Source organism: Clarias gariepinus, chromosome 14, assembly GCF_024256425.1.
Source record: "Clarias gariepinus isolate MV-2021 ecotype Netherlands chromosome 14, CGAR_prim_01v2, whole genome shotgun sequence".
In the NCBI taxonomy this organism is placed as follows: domain Eukaryota; kingdom Metazoa; phylum Chordata; class Actinopteri; order Siluriformes; family Clariidae; genus Clarias; species Clarias gariepinus.
Genome location: NC_071113.1, coordinates 6,289,478 through 6,305,000, shown reverse-complemented (window position 1 = coordinate 6,305,000; position 15,523 = coordinate 6,289,478). Strand labels below are relative to the sequence as shown.

Genomic DNA, 15,523 nt, shown 5'->3' with positions numbered 1-15,523 from the left:
GCTGTATGGTAGCTGTGTGTGTGTGTGTGTGTGTGTGTGTGTGTGTGTGTGTGTGTGTGTGTGTGTCACTATACTCAAATACTGCTGTATGGTAGCTGTGTGTGTGTGTGTGTGTGTGTGTGTGTGTGTGTGTGTGTGTGTGTGTGTCTGTGTGTGTCACTATACTCAAATACTGCTGTATGGTAGCTGTGTGTGTGTGTGTGTGTGTGTGTGTGCGGTGTGTCGGTGTGTCACTATACTCAAATACTGCTGCATGGTAGCTGTGTGTGTGTGTGTGTGTGTGTGTGTGTGTGCGGTGTGTCGGTGTGTCACTATACTCAAATACTGCTGCATGGTAGCTGTGTGTGTGTGTGTCGGTGTGTGTGTGTCTGTGTGTGTGTGTCGGTGTGTGTGTCGGTGTGTCACTATACTTAAATACTGCTGTATGGTAGCTGTGTGTGTGTGTGTCGGTGTGTGTGTGTGTCGGTGTGTGTGTGTCGGTGTGTGTGTCGGTGTGTCACTATACTTAAATACTGCTGTATGGTAGCTGTGTGTGTGTGTGTGTGTGTGTGTGTGTCGGTGTGTGTGTGTCGGTGTGTCACTATACTCAAATACTGCTGTATGGTAGCTGTGTGTGTGTGTGTGTGTGTGTTGGTAAATATCTATACACCAATGCTGCTGTATGCTAGTGGAATGTGTGTGTGTGTGTGTGTGTGTGTGTGTGTGTCACTATACTCAAATACTGCTGTATGGTAGCTGTGTGTGTGTGTGTGTGTGTGTGTGTGTGTGTGTGTGTGTCTGTGTGTGTCACTATACTCAAATACTGCTGTATGGTAGCTGTGTGTGTGTGTGTGTGTGTGTGTGTGTGTGTGTGTGTGTGTCACTATACTCAAATACTGCTGTATGGTAGCTGTGTGTGTGTGTGTGTGTGTGTGTGTGTGTGTGTGTGTGTGTCACTATACTCAAATACTGCTGCATGGTAGCTGTGTGTGTGTGTGTGTGTGTGTGTGTGTGTGTGTGTGTCGGTGTGTGTGTCGGTGTGTCACTATACTCAAATACTGCTGTATGGTAGCTGTGTGTGTGTGTGTCGGTGTGTGTGTGTCTGTGTGTGTGTGTCGGTGTGTGTGTCGGTGTGTCACTATACTCAAATACTGCTGTATGGTAGCTGTGTGTGTGTGTCGGTGTGTGTGTGTCGGTGTGTGTGTCGGTGTGTCACTATACTTAAATACTGCTGTATGGTAGCTGTGTGTGTGTGTGTGTGTCGGTGTGTGTGTGTCGGTGTGTGTGTGTCGGTGTGTGTGTCGGTGTGTCACTATACTCAAATACTGCTGTATGGTAGCAGTGTGTGTGTGTGTGTTGGTAAATATCTATACACCAATGCTGCTGTATGCTAGTGGATTGTGTGTGTGTGTGCGTGCGTGCGTGCGTGCGTGTGTGTGTGTGTCACTATACTCAAATACTGCTGTATGGTAGCTGTGTGTGTGTGTGTGTGTGTGTGTGTGTGTTGGTAAATATCTATACACCAATGCTGCTGTATGCTAGTGGAATGTGTGTGTGTGTGTGTGTGTGTGTGTGTGTGTGTGTGTGTGTGTGTGTGTGTGTGTGTGTGTGTGTGCTTCTGTGAAAAATGCAACAGATAATTGGAGGCTTTTTGCTTTCATACCTGTTAATACTTTATTCCAGTCGCCCTGACATTTCAACGCTCCACTAATGAAGGCTACGCACGCCGTATCCGCCGTAGAGCCTGTTAGCGTGTTTATTACGTTTATTACTAAGGCGAAAATGTACTTATTATTTTGGCAGACAAAGTGGCTCATACAGCAACTGAGGCAGAATCCAATCCAAGTAATAAACAGTTGATCAAGGGAACGGTCTTGATCAAGGGAACAGTGTCTGTCTGACCAGGAGATGAAAATCATAAACAACTGCTCATTAGTTGCAAATATTAACCAGTGAGCTACAGTAGCGCAGGCAGACCTCCTGGAACAACTACACAGCTTTCTGTCCAATAATAATAATACTTAGATTTACTTAACGAAATGCATGACAAACTGGTTAGAGGAATCAGATTATGCAGTTTCATAACATCTCAAACATTATCATTTAACAAATGGTAAATTAAAATATCCTACATGAGTCCAGCAATGCACACAGTGGCCAGGTAGCATGGGGTGTGAAAACACACCAACAGGGGGTTCGAACCTAGAACCTCAGATTAACAACGCAGAGCCTCAACCACCTGATCCACCACTCCAACACCTTAAACCCAATGTATTGTTGTTTCCCTTGAAGGTCCATACTTCGGTCTCGAAGCTTTTTATAATAAAACTTGCCGTTCTGCACATCTGGTGATGTTTACTCAGTCGTCTTATTATCTGTGTTAAATGTGCGATTATCACACACAGCTGGGCTACCACACTGCCATTATGGAAAGCCATTAGGGTCAAACTTGGTCATGTGATTCATTTGCGAAAAGAAATTAATAATGCACTAAAATTTCCAGATTGATCAAATGCATTAATAGCATTTTTAATAATGAAATGTTTCCAACTGTAAAATGTTTTTTAAACATTTGCAAATGTTAAATTATTTCCTTGTTTTTAATGTTAAATTGTTACGTAATCATCGCATTTTAGTCAACATTACCGTATTGCTTGTAGTTTGTGAGCAAAACTTATATATATCGTGTACCAGAGGTAAGTCTTTTAACACGTGATTCTTGCATGTCTTAAATAAAAATAAATAATAATAAATTCAAGTTTCCAACAGAAAAATTAAGTCATGACCAATCTTTAGTCTAATCCAATGCAAAACCCAACCATCTGTTTATTCTCAGCGGAGACTGAAAAGTGTCGCAAACCATAGAAGTGGGCATCTGTTCTCTTAATTATCTGCAGTTTTCAGGGTAGGATGAATAATCAGCAGCGCTGACAGCACCATGTTGACTTTAATTAATATTGAACACGCGGCAGGAGAGATTAAGCGCCTCCGGCCTGATAGGAGCATCGCAACCGAGTGTCGGAACCAGAAACTCCCATCACTGTCCACTATCACCTGTTTTCACCTGTTTTATTAACACATCCAGGTAGCACTTAGACCTCCAGGGTCGATCCTGAGCTCGGGTCACAGTGCGGGTTTTCTCCGGAGTATCGGGTTTGCTCTCACCTTCCAGAAACATGCACATACAGTATGCAACCCGTCATATCAAGTCAGGTGTTAAGTCACACAGGTTAGTTTAGCGCTACGGCCAATAGAGTGGGGCAGGTGCAAGACGGTGCAAAAAATATATATAACTTTTTAAAATAAGATCATAACAAACCAAATCATAAACCTCATCTCTTATCAAATATTACTAAAATTAGCAGTTTATTGGCAGATCATTTTGGTGGTTTTTTAGAATTAATTTTTTTTTAAGTACCAAAATGATCCGTCAACAGAACAATTTTGCAACATTTGACTTGTAATAAGTGTAATAATCTCATATTTTGTTAGTTATACATTTATTTGAACAAATTCTCGGTAGATTTGGCAAGATTCAAAAATGTTTCACCTCCTAAGATGTCATTTTTATGCTGTAAAATGTATTAAAAAAATATACATATATTAGCAAAAATATGTTAATAAATACTTTTCAACAGAATTGAGAAAGGTTTAAAGGACTGAAATAAACACTATCCAAGCTATAAATCCACGTTGCTAGCAAAGTTAGTTTAAGGGTTAGCAAGGAAATCCTGGTGTTAATATGAGGGTGAGCGTTCCCTCTTACTTACTACATCACGGAAACCTCAAATAAAAAATAAAAAAATTAAAATCCTTAAAATAAAAATAGTATTTTGACAATTTACCTTTTCTCCGGCCTTCCTAATGAACAAACTCTCTCTGGCCATATCTCAGGAACCGGACATGACACAGTAATAAACGTGGCACCAAAATTGAGCTCATTAAACCAGGAATCTGAAAATATGCAAAACTCAAATCACCTGAAATTATGACATGGGTCACATATGTGTACTTGCTGTGCTAAACTGCTTCTTGACTTGTACTTTATGGCTTGGTGCCTAATCCAGGGTGTATTCCTGCTAGGCTTGGGTGGAATCCAATTTTTAATAAAGACCATGAGACTCTGAATATCCTACATCATGCATTTGAAAGGCCAGACTCGGTTTATTGTTGCTCTTGGCAGAATCTTCATTGTGAACAACAAATAGCTTTCTATTTTCAAAAGCTTGAAAAATCTTCAGTTGTTTACTTTTGCTCATTTATGAGCTACTTATTCGCCAGCTAAAACACAAGATGTGACAAAAGCTAGAAATTTGCATTGACCACCAGACACCAGTCAAAAAAATGTACACAAAGTGCGGACAGTATTACACCTGCTGTTACCAGTAAGTTTATATACAGTGCCTTGCAAAAGTACAGTATTCATACCTCCGGAAACAAATGTTAATGCATTTTATTGGGATTTCATGTGCCTGACCAACGCAAAGTGGCACAAAATTGTGAAGTGGAAGAAATATTATAAGTGGTTTTCAAACTATTTAGCAAATAAATATCTGAAAAGTGTGGCTTGTATTAGTATTCAGTTCCCTTTACTCTTTAACCAAAATCCAGTGGAACCAACTGCCATCAGAAGTCACCTATTAGGAATTAGAGTCCCCCTGTGTGTAGGTTAATCTCAGTACGAATACAGCTGATCTGTAAAGCCCTCACAGGTTTGTTAGAGAACATTAGTGAACAAACAGCATCATGAAGCCCAAGGAACACACAACGACAGGCCAGGGATAGAGATGTGGAGAAGTTTAAAGCATAGTAAGGTTATAAAAAATATCCCAAGCTTTGAAGATCTCACAGAGCATTGTTCAATCCATCATTTGCAAACAGAAAGAGTAAGGCACAACTGACCAAGACATGGCCATCCACCTTAATTGCCAGGCCAGGCAAGGACAGCATTAATCAGAAAAGCAGCCAAAAGGCCCATGATAACTTTGAGGAGCTGCAGAGATCCACAGCTCATGTGAAAGGATCTGCCCACAGGAGAACTACTAGTCGAGCACTCCACAGATCTGGCTTTTATGGAAAAGTGGCAAGAAGAAAGCCATAGGAAGGCCAGTTAACAGTTTTGCGACAAGTCATGTGGGGGACACAGCAAACATGTGGATGATCAGCTGAGACCAAAATAGAACTTTTTGACCTAAATGCAAAAGTTGATGGTGGTGCCATCATCATGTTCTTCAGCTGGGACAGGGAAGCTGGTCAGAGTTGATGGGGAGACGGATGGAACCAAATACAGGGTAATCCTAAAAGAAAACATGTCAGAGTCTGCACAAGACTTGAGACTGAGGTGGCGGTTCATCTTTCAGCAGGACCACGACCCTAAACACACAGCCAGAGCTACAATGGAATGGTCTAGATCAAAGAATATTCATGTGTTAGAAAGTCCAGACCTAAATCCAACTGAGAATCTGTGGCAAGATTGAAAATTGCTGTTCACAGATGGAACTTCTGCATCCGATCCGACTGAGCATGAGCTGTAAGAATGGGCAAAGAAAACAGTACCCAAAAGACTTGCAGGTGCTTCTACAAAGTATTGATGTAGAATGAAGGGGGCTGAATACAAATGCCAGCCACATTTTTCAAATATTGATTTCTGAAATTCCTTGCTTTTTTATGACCGTGTGAACCCTGTTTTAAGCGATGCACATTACACAACAATTTTTTTTCCACGACTGTAATTAAATGAGCACGGCAACTACTTTTACATAATTCAGGATACAGAATAACCACCCAAACCTAATTCCTGCCCCATACTGAGCATTCTCATGCTGGTCTTCGAATGAGCCACAACCACGACTGGGACGGGGCAGCTACTTAATGATTATGTATAATTAATTTTTTATTATTCATTTAGCCATGATTAATATAAAGAATACACTTATATAATCAGTTCAAGTATTAACAAAGAATATATATTAAAAAACGTTCCAACCTGGAGGTGATCACAATAGTCTGAGGCAGCAGATTTACATATTTATTAAATCAGGCTTTATTGTTATCAGCATCATAATGAATGTGAATCGAATTCAAATGCAGAACAGTTCACGTATCTTACAACAATAAATACAGGGAAGGAATGTCAATGTCTTGTGTTTCAATTTAAGCTATGATTTGATGATCCATTGTCTTTACAAAGCATGAAGAGATCATTCTGAAGAAAACAGCACCGTGTGGGGGGACTGTCGGTTACATCCCTGACTCTAGGCAGGTCGATTAGTATGCTGTAAGTGCCCTCTGTCTGCCTGATCAGACAGAGAGAGAGAGAGAGAGAGAGTGAGAGAGATTGTGTGTGTGTGTGTGTGCGCGCATGTATTATGTCCTGTGTCCATGACAGGCATTCTAAGAGAGCAAATGAAGATGTGACGCAGGGTCAGGAGAGAGCTGTGCACTATGAGCTGAAGTAATCACCCCTGGCACTGGAGCTGCATTTGGCATCAAGATAAATGTATTTAATCCCACAGAGATAATTTGCTTTGGTCTCATTCTAAACCGTCTCCTGCTGTCTTACCATTATAGGCATGAGTGTGTGTTTATATACAGTAAACCAGTTCGGAATTTTGGCTTTTGTTTCCTGATCTTTACATCTGCATGTGTTAAACACCTTCTAACATGGCACGTCTGATGGCAGACACAACTTTAGCTGAGCAAAAAGTTTTCATATGAATTGGTTCATAGAGTTCGTAGAAAGAGTTAAAAGGTTACAACGAAAAACAAGCTGAACAGTTTTTAATGTAATCAGTGATATTATTATTTCAGGTTAAAGCCAACATACATGTCTGTCTGTCTGTCTGTCTGTCTGTCTTTCTGTCTGTCTGACTGTCTGTCTGTCTGTCTTACTCTCTGGCTAAAAATAAGATTAATTATTAAAGCCTGCACGTAAGTGATCAAAACATCGCTTTTACTCAACTATCATGCAATTCTCATCCTTAAACTTCATGCACACAGACCTGGAAAGGTTTCATTACATTCTGTCTAGCCAGTTTCGCGTGATTCTCTGACGAAATCTGGCCGGACAGACATCCAGACACAAGTAATCCTGAGGCTGGTTTCAGCTCCTCCAATGTACGAAACATTGTAACGATATCATTGAAGGAGCGAGTTCTGACCAATGAACAGATAAAACCCTTCTTTTATTTATAAAGATAATAAACTAATGTTGTAGTTCGTGCCATGGGGGCATTTTAACACCTAACGCTCAGCTCTCAGTCTAGGTATTTTACACGCCCCCACTTCGGATGTTCACTTCACTACTTATATGTTTGCAGTAGCGACCCGTGTTTTATCTCATAAGAACATGTAAGACAAACTGGTTTTACACTTCCTGCAAGATGAATAAATATATTTTGATCTGTCCATTGATCTTTGAAGGTTCAGCGTTTCATACTGTAGTCTACTTTCCTTTTTTTAGGAGTAAGCCATGCTGTGTCGCACTTTCGTTTCTATTTCTTAATGATATTGGCTGCTTGGGGTCACTTTTGGCTGTCTAAAAGAAAAAACTGGTAAAAACTGCCTTTATTTCTACACTAATGCACTTATCTCAGCGTTTTACTAGGGCTTGAAGGTTTCTCAGTACACCAGAGCTACGATTGGACTGCCTGCTTCTTTGTCCAAAACCCTGGCCTCCCAGGAACTCCTTTGTTAGAAATGGCTAGGAGTGAGGTCAGGACTGTACTGGGGATGTTGCAATGACTCTCAACTGAGTTCCTGTAATGTGCAAGTAGTGTTGGTGAATGATCGTGTGTACAGTTCACACAGACAGATGCTTCACTTCCGCAAGTTAGTGACAACCATGGGACCATCCATCGATTTTTCTTAGGATCAGGTGTTCCCCTCCCTGAACATTCACCTGAACGACTGTCGGGGAACCACCTCGGCTGGGATCGTCAATAAACCGTCATTCAGCGCTCAAGTCCCGGTTCGACTTGAACGCTGCATCGAGCTGGCATCTCAGTGAGGTCACCAAACTGAGTGCGTTCCATACTTGTGTGTGTGTGTGTGTGTGTGTGTGTGAAAATGACTGTGAGAATAAGACTTACTGTGTGCTCTAGGCTCCGACTATCTCATCCACCCCCTCTCTCCATGCATCATGCATCGGCAATAAACTACAGAAACAGGGAAACACTCCATGAGTCTCTTTTAAATGGAAAATATAAGAGAATACATTTTCATCAACTGACTTACAAGTGAGACAGAACGCAAATCAATCATGAAGCTGTTTTTTTTTTGTTGTTAAGGGGGGGGTTCAAGAGCCCGCCAGTTATGAATCAGTCACTGACACAGAAACCTGACATTTTATAGAGGGATTTGATTTCTCTGCCTCTGCACACAAGATGTAGATGAAACTTTAACTGGTACCACCTACATTACCGCATACTTCATTTACTACAACTGAAATTCACTCTATTTGAAAAAATATATATTGCTGAACACTGTTTTGTGTGTGTGTGTGTGTGTGTGTGTGTGCGGTAAAATAAACCTTCCTAAATCCCTTGAAAGGAATGAACATGATTAGAAAACGTATTTGAACAGCTGGAGTTGGGCTCAGTGATGTAGCTGTATGAAGTATTAAATGAAGGTTGATGTAGAGGATGTAAGAGGGGCAGATTAATATAGTGCAGGAATCAGGAAATAAAAGCCTTTTTGCCCAATGACTGCAAAAGCAACCATCTGTTTTTCCGTTAAATGCTGTAGGTGCCACTGATATACCAAAACTAGCATCACCCTATATTATGAGAACACAGTGCAGCAATTATCAAAAATTCAGAAATGCAGTTCTTTTGTGCTTGCGTTTTTATTCCGTTGTGCACTAATGTGTTGCTTCAAAACCTCTAAATTAGTTCTGGAGCAACCTTTTGCTATTAGAAGTGACATAATTAGTTGAGTTGTGCGATCTCAAAACACGTCGGAAAAATTATCCATTAAGACGTGGATATTAAAAACGCAACTGCAAACTCACTATACTGCTTTATGCTGGGTTACAGGGGGCCTAGAGCCTATCCCGGGTGACTTTGGGCACAAGGTGGGGTACACCCTAGAAGGGGTGACAATCCATCATAGGGCACACATGCAAACATACTGTAGGCTGCGGTCCATTCCGAAGTGTACTTCTCAGGGTGCTCCCCTTTTTTTTAGTTCTTTTATTATGACGTCGTCCTCGATAATAATGCTAATGAATACATAAATCCTTTTCCAAGCTCCATTTTTTGCATGCTTCAGGCCGTTTAGAACACACTTATACACACTACGGGCAATTTGGGAACATCAACAGAAAATCCACTCACTAATCTTCATGTCTTTGTACAGTGGGAGGGAACTGGAGCATCTGGAGAAACCCACCAAGCATGGCGAACTAAAACGAGAATTAAACTGGACCCCGGTGGTGCAAGGCGACAGTGCTTACCACTAAGCCACGTGCTGGTAGATTTTTATTGTGTATTTTTTTATTTAATAATTCTGAAACTGGAGCACCTGGAGGAAACCCAAGCTTGGGGAGAACATGCAAACTCCATGCACACACTTCCAAACTTTGAAATATAAAACCTCATAATTAATAAGTGGAAAGAACACGGGCCAACGATCTGTCTAAAGTATATCGTGTACTAATGAGAGACTGAACACATTAGTCAGAGAACTCAGGTAATGCTGAAGGAACTGGAGAGAGCGACAGCTCTTAGAAGGAAGGAGCCTTTTAAAGGACAAACCTTGTCTGGACAATAAACAAGTCAAGAGAAAGAAGCCATTATTAAAACCATGGCATGTGAAATTCCTTAAAGGGATAGTTCAGATTGGTTTTTCAAGGTCTTAAATTAAAAATGAGGTGCATATGAGTACATTAAAATAGCTCTTGGGAATTATAAAGTTTCCTGTTCTGCACACCGACCATGAACTCCGTCATCCAGGAACGTGAGTACAATGTAAATAATTAGAGCCAAATTCCGCAATCCTCATTCCGTTAAGTTCAGCTGAGACTCATATGAATCTTCTGCAAAACTGGGCTAAATAGAGTTGGTATAATAGTGTTTATAATACTATTATTATTATTTTTTAATTTTTTTTTATTATTACCATTGTTGTAATTTATACTTTTTTAATATTTATCCTTTAATATTTATGTATATACTATTTAACATTTGATGTAGCAAGTTGTGGAAGTTTTGTTGTTGTTGTTGTTGTTGTTGTTGTTTCTTGTTGTTTGTCTCATTTCGTCATCGTCTATACCACCTCATCCTATACAGCGTCAGCCTATCCCAGGAGACGAGGCGGGGTGGGGTACACCCTGGACGAGGTGCCAATCCATCACACACACACTCACACTTATTTACACACTACAGGCAACTTGGGAACGTCAATTAGCAAATTAACCAGGATATGCAGAGGAAACCCACCGAGCACAGAGACAAAACACGCAAACCCCAAGCACAAAGTCCCCAAAGTGGGAATGGAACCCCGACCCTGAAGGTGCAAGGCGACAGGGGTAACCACTAAACCATTGGATCGCCTCCAGTCTCAGTTGATTTGCCCTACTTTTGGCAAGACAAACAGGCAAATATTTCATAGATCAAGGAGACGGATCCCAGGAGAATTTCCTCCACCAGAGGCATGAATACACCCCACAAATAGCCCCACGTTGAAGTGACCAACAACCCAATAGTTTCCAGATTACAGTGGCTGACACTCATTACAGGTTATGTTCGCACAACCACGTTTTAATCATTAATAAGAATCATCACGGCTTGCAAACAACACCAGTCTGACGCCGCTGTGACCTACAGTAACCTACAGGCGTTTGGGCAACTTCCAGGTAAAACGTCTTCCAGGCCTCGTCTGCTGCAGAGCTCATTAGGTTTTATTTTCACTCCTTGTTTATTCAGTCAAACCTTTAAACTTTTATTCATACAGTATATTATTTTGAACTTGTAGTACCATTTACATTAGACTTGTATCCTGTTGAAATATTCTGTCATGGATAATAATCACCGGTGTTATGAGCTGTTATACTGCAGCAGATAAGGGCATGGTTTCGTGGGAGTCTGAAGCGAGAGGGTGGTGTGTAACCATGAGCTGATTAACGCTGCACACCTGACGCCTATTTGCACTGTGTATTTTTTAATGAGCTGTCCCGGCGTCTCACACACCCTCTCTTGCGCTGCGTTCCGCTCCATGGCGTTCTTTAAACAGTACTCCCTAAAACCCCCATCCTGACGGTTAAGAGAAACTTCCCATCGCAAAACTCCTCCATTCGGGACACCCTGTGACGTGACCAAGGCAGACCTCACTTCCTCCGTGTGGTTACCATGGTAACATACAGTACTGTGTGGCACCTCGGATACCTGCTGCTGCTACTGTAAAGATTTCACACTGCTGAAATAAAATCCTACAATAAAAACAATACTATTGAAATGTGAAAAGCTTTCCAAGTAGATTAATATTATACGGATCAACTAAAATATTAATCTGTATACTGTATAATATCAGATATGAATATGATTTATTGATTATATATTAAATATACATGTGGGTTATTGTATAGGTTTATTGATTAAATATACATGTAGGTTATTTACACTCACCCATCGTCTATGGCGCTTTATGATGTACAGTATACGGGGTTGCGGCAGGTGGTACCCAAGTCACAGACATTTATTCTGCACGTCTACCCAGCGGAAACCCACCAAGAGAACATGCAAACTTCATGCACACAGAACCCAAGACGGGAATCGAACCCGGACCCTGAAGGTGCAAGGCGACAGTGCTAACCACTAAGCACCCTGGTTATTTGCAAATTATTAGAGTTATTGTATAATAGTAATATTGTGTCATTATTGATGATAATAATATTGCCAGATAATTTTATACACGTGTGGTTTCCATTTTTTTTTATCTTCACTGTGCGCTCCATGCTTTGGGGAGGTTTTAATGACAGATACATAATTTCTTAAGCTAAGGGACGAAGTGAATCAGTTTCAATCCCTGCGAGGGATTTTTATCTGTTTTATCCTGGGCTGGGTTGCATTAAATCACACACACTAAGTTTACACCACCAATTTCATTCCTTTATTTAATCAATCAATCATTCCTTAATTAATTAATTAATTCTAGCTATCATTCCCGAACATTGATTGGCTGCAAAACATGCTAGAAGTCAGTGCTGTAAAATAAAGATCCCCAACCTTCATGCAACCTACAGACACACTCACACACACACACACAACCTTTTCAGACATAGGATATGTAACATTTTAATCTTTATCAATCCACTAGCGTAAGTCCCTGCCGTTGACTGGAAAAGAGTTTGTAGAAAAAGTTCAAAGGCTAAAAATAATCTGATCAGCTTTAATGTAATCAGTGATATTAATATTATTATTATTATTATTTCAGGTTAATGCCCACGTACACGTCTGTCTGCAACAAAGATGAACCACTTATTTCTTTTAAAACTGTAACGCCACAAAATGCTGTTCGCGTGACATTATATTTACATTTAGGCATTTGGCAGACGCTCTTATCCAGAGCGACTTACTGTACATTTTTATCTCATTATACAGTACATCTGAGCAGTTTGAGGGTTAAGGGCCGCGCTCAAGGGCCCAACAGTGGCAACTCGGTGGTTTTGGGGTTTGAACCTGGGATCTTCCGAACCGTAGTCCAATGCCTTAACCACTGAGCTACCCCTGACCCGTTATATGGTTTTGGTTTGCACTGGACTGGTGGCTAAATATTAGGAAATTGTACAAAATGTACCTTCTGTAGTTCAGAGCACGATTTTAAATTTACTGTCATTTCATCTTATTACAATCAATGGGAAAGAGAGGCTGCAGAAAAGTTTATATTTACACCTTTGAGTTGTACTTCCTTCTTCATTAGCCAAATACATGTTCAGAGAATCACAGAAGAGAAATGGGAAAAAAAGTAGATGGGATAAAGATAAAGTTTTGTCTTAGAACGTCTCCAGCGCTTTAAAATTCACTTATACTGTACTGTACCACTTCAGTCAAAATATTCAGTTTAGCTTTTCGAATTAATATCTATTGGTGCCGGTGCTTGTTTACATTGAGCAAGTAGCGCATTAGTAGCTTTATTTTAAAATAGATTATTAAATAACATCAACATTTTGATTTCACTTATGGTGCAGGTTAAACTGCAAGGTTCTGCAAGAGTTCCATTACATTCTGTCCAGCCAGTTTTGTGTGATGCTCGGACAAAATCCGGCTGGACAGACATACAGACATACAGAGAGACAGATTTTTTTCTGAGACTGGTTTCGTGTGCTCTAATGTATGAAACGTGAAGATATCATGGAAAAACATTCCTTGTAGTTTTATTCAGATAAACTTAAAGACCGCAAGGGAGAGAGACACGGAACGTGCACGATATTTGCCGTGTTTAAGTGAGCTACAGTATAATGTAACCCAGGGTCACCAGACAGTGTGACCAACTCCTCAGTAAGAAACGTAGCCATTGGCTGTCCTAAAAGTCGCTAAATGATGTCATTGCGTAATTTACATGTCAAGACAAAAGGTGAGTAGGTAAAAACACACTAAAGACATTTAGAACTACACAAATGAACTTTTTTCTGTCAAATATCCTGCTTATATACGTATATAATAAAATTAGATTTATTATTTATTTTATATATACTGTATAGTAAAAAAATATATAAAATAAATAATAAATCTAAACTTGCAGTAACTTGATGTGCATCTTCGTGCTTTGACTTATATAGAGAATGTTTGGTTTTATGTGTGTGTGTGTGTGTGTGTGTGTGTGTGTGTGTGTGTGTGTGTAAGGCGTTTAACTAGGCCTGAAACTCCAAAGAGTTTTAATAACATAAGAATGGCAGAACACACACACACACACGCACACACACACACACACACACACACTACCTGTATTTAAACGCTTTAGTTTTGTTTCCCTTACAATACACAGAGCATCGTTCTGTGTACTTTACACACACACACACACACACACACACGTCTCAGCTTGCAAAATGTCTGACATTTCTGTAACAGGATCAATAAAGTTTCACATCATTTTTAGTTGACATGGATGGATTGTTTTTTTAACAATGCTTGTAATGTCTTTAACAAAGACTTTAACACTGGGTATACAGCAGCACAGCTTCATATTTTATCCTTATGGAATGCTCTTTAAGAACATTTAGATAAGCATTAATCTAAAAATTACAGCACTTAGTGAAAGGTCAAAGTTCCACGGCCAGGGATGCTGCTGTCGAGCCAATGTTTGCTGGAAGAGCTTAAAATTAGCATGAGTTAGCATGTTCTCCCTATGCAGTCGTTTCCCTTAGCAATACCTGATCTGTTTGGGGAAACTGTACACACAATCACACGGGAACTCATCTACGAGCCACATCCCCCGTTCAGTCCTGTTTAGGCCGTTTAAGGAGTTCCTGGGAGGCCAGGGTCTCAGATGTGAAGCAGGTAGTCTGGCGTGGCCTGAGAAAACTTTTTTTACCTTCGTGATATCCAAGCACTAGTGAAACTCTAAGATGTAGGGTATAATTAATAAGGAGAAGTTTTACTCTCATAACGGTGTTCTGTTATTCTGCGCAATAAAAAAGTCCCCGTTGGACTTGAACACCCCTTATTCTAACTTACATTAGGATGTGATGTCATTCAGTGTTCACTATATTCGACAGACTATTAGCACTATCCTAGTGTTGAAAATAGTCCGAGATGCACAATCATAATCCAGAACAGGGGTCGGATCACCCACAGGCAAATCCATAATCATGTTTTAAACACACAGCACAGGGTTGGAACCAGAAATCAATAAAAACACAAGACTAGGGAACTAAAGAGAAAGAGACAAGAAGTCAAGAAAACTGGACCCTTAGAGAGGAGGACGAAGCTTATCCTCACCGAAACAGAAAAAAGAAAAAAAATGAAGAATAGTTAAATTTAGAGCTATATGTCAATTTAAAAATAAAACATCTTATGAAGTTAAAGAATATATTACATAAAGCATTCCGTAGTTAAATAATAAGCTAATAATAATCAGTTATAAATCTAGAACAGTTCCAGAGGACATTAGGTTTTCAGTTTTTTTTCCTCTTTACCTGTTTGTAACGTTCCACACTGAGATCCTTAAATCGTAGGACGGCAATTTTCCTTTCATCTCTCTCTCTCTCTCTCTCTCTCTCTCGCTCTCTCTGAGTTCACACTATGGAGGCTGTTATGCAATAAGAAAGACTGTGGGCAGCTTCTCCAACATCGCAGCAATCCGGTTATTCAGCAATGCGGGACAGTCTGATGGATAATTATCATGGCGCAAGTGCACGCTGTCAGGTTCCTGGATGAGTAGCCCAGGCCCCGGTATAGGCGACGCTGCAGATGGAGCGCTTACCACCAATTAAACTCCTACTTCATACTTCAGGACTTCACCTTCGTTCCAATTACTCTGACTGCGACGCTCTGTCATGATGGAGGAGCGATGCAGTCTTAATAAGAAGATGTGTTTATAATCGAAT

The 15,523-nt window shown here is 40.3% G+C and overlaps 1 protein-coding gene across 6 annotated transcripts in view; it reads right to left on the bottom strand.

The window, feature by feature from the left end:
• The window catches only part of tanc2b (tetratricopeptide repeat, ankyrin repeat and coiled-coil containing 2b), a 197,441-nt gene that overhangs the window by 144,714 nt on the left and 37,204 nt on the right, over positions 1–15,523 (bottom strand). For all 6 annotated transcript variants that reach the window (XM_053511912.1, XM_053511913.1, XM_053511915.1 and 3 more), the window contains exon 2: positions 8,070–8,135. The gene's annotated coding sequence lies outside the window, so the exon portion shown is untranslated. The remainder of the gene's footprint in view (positions 1–8,069; positions 8,136–15,523) is intronic.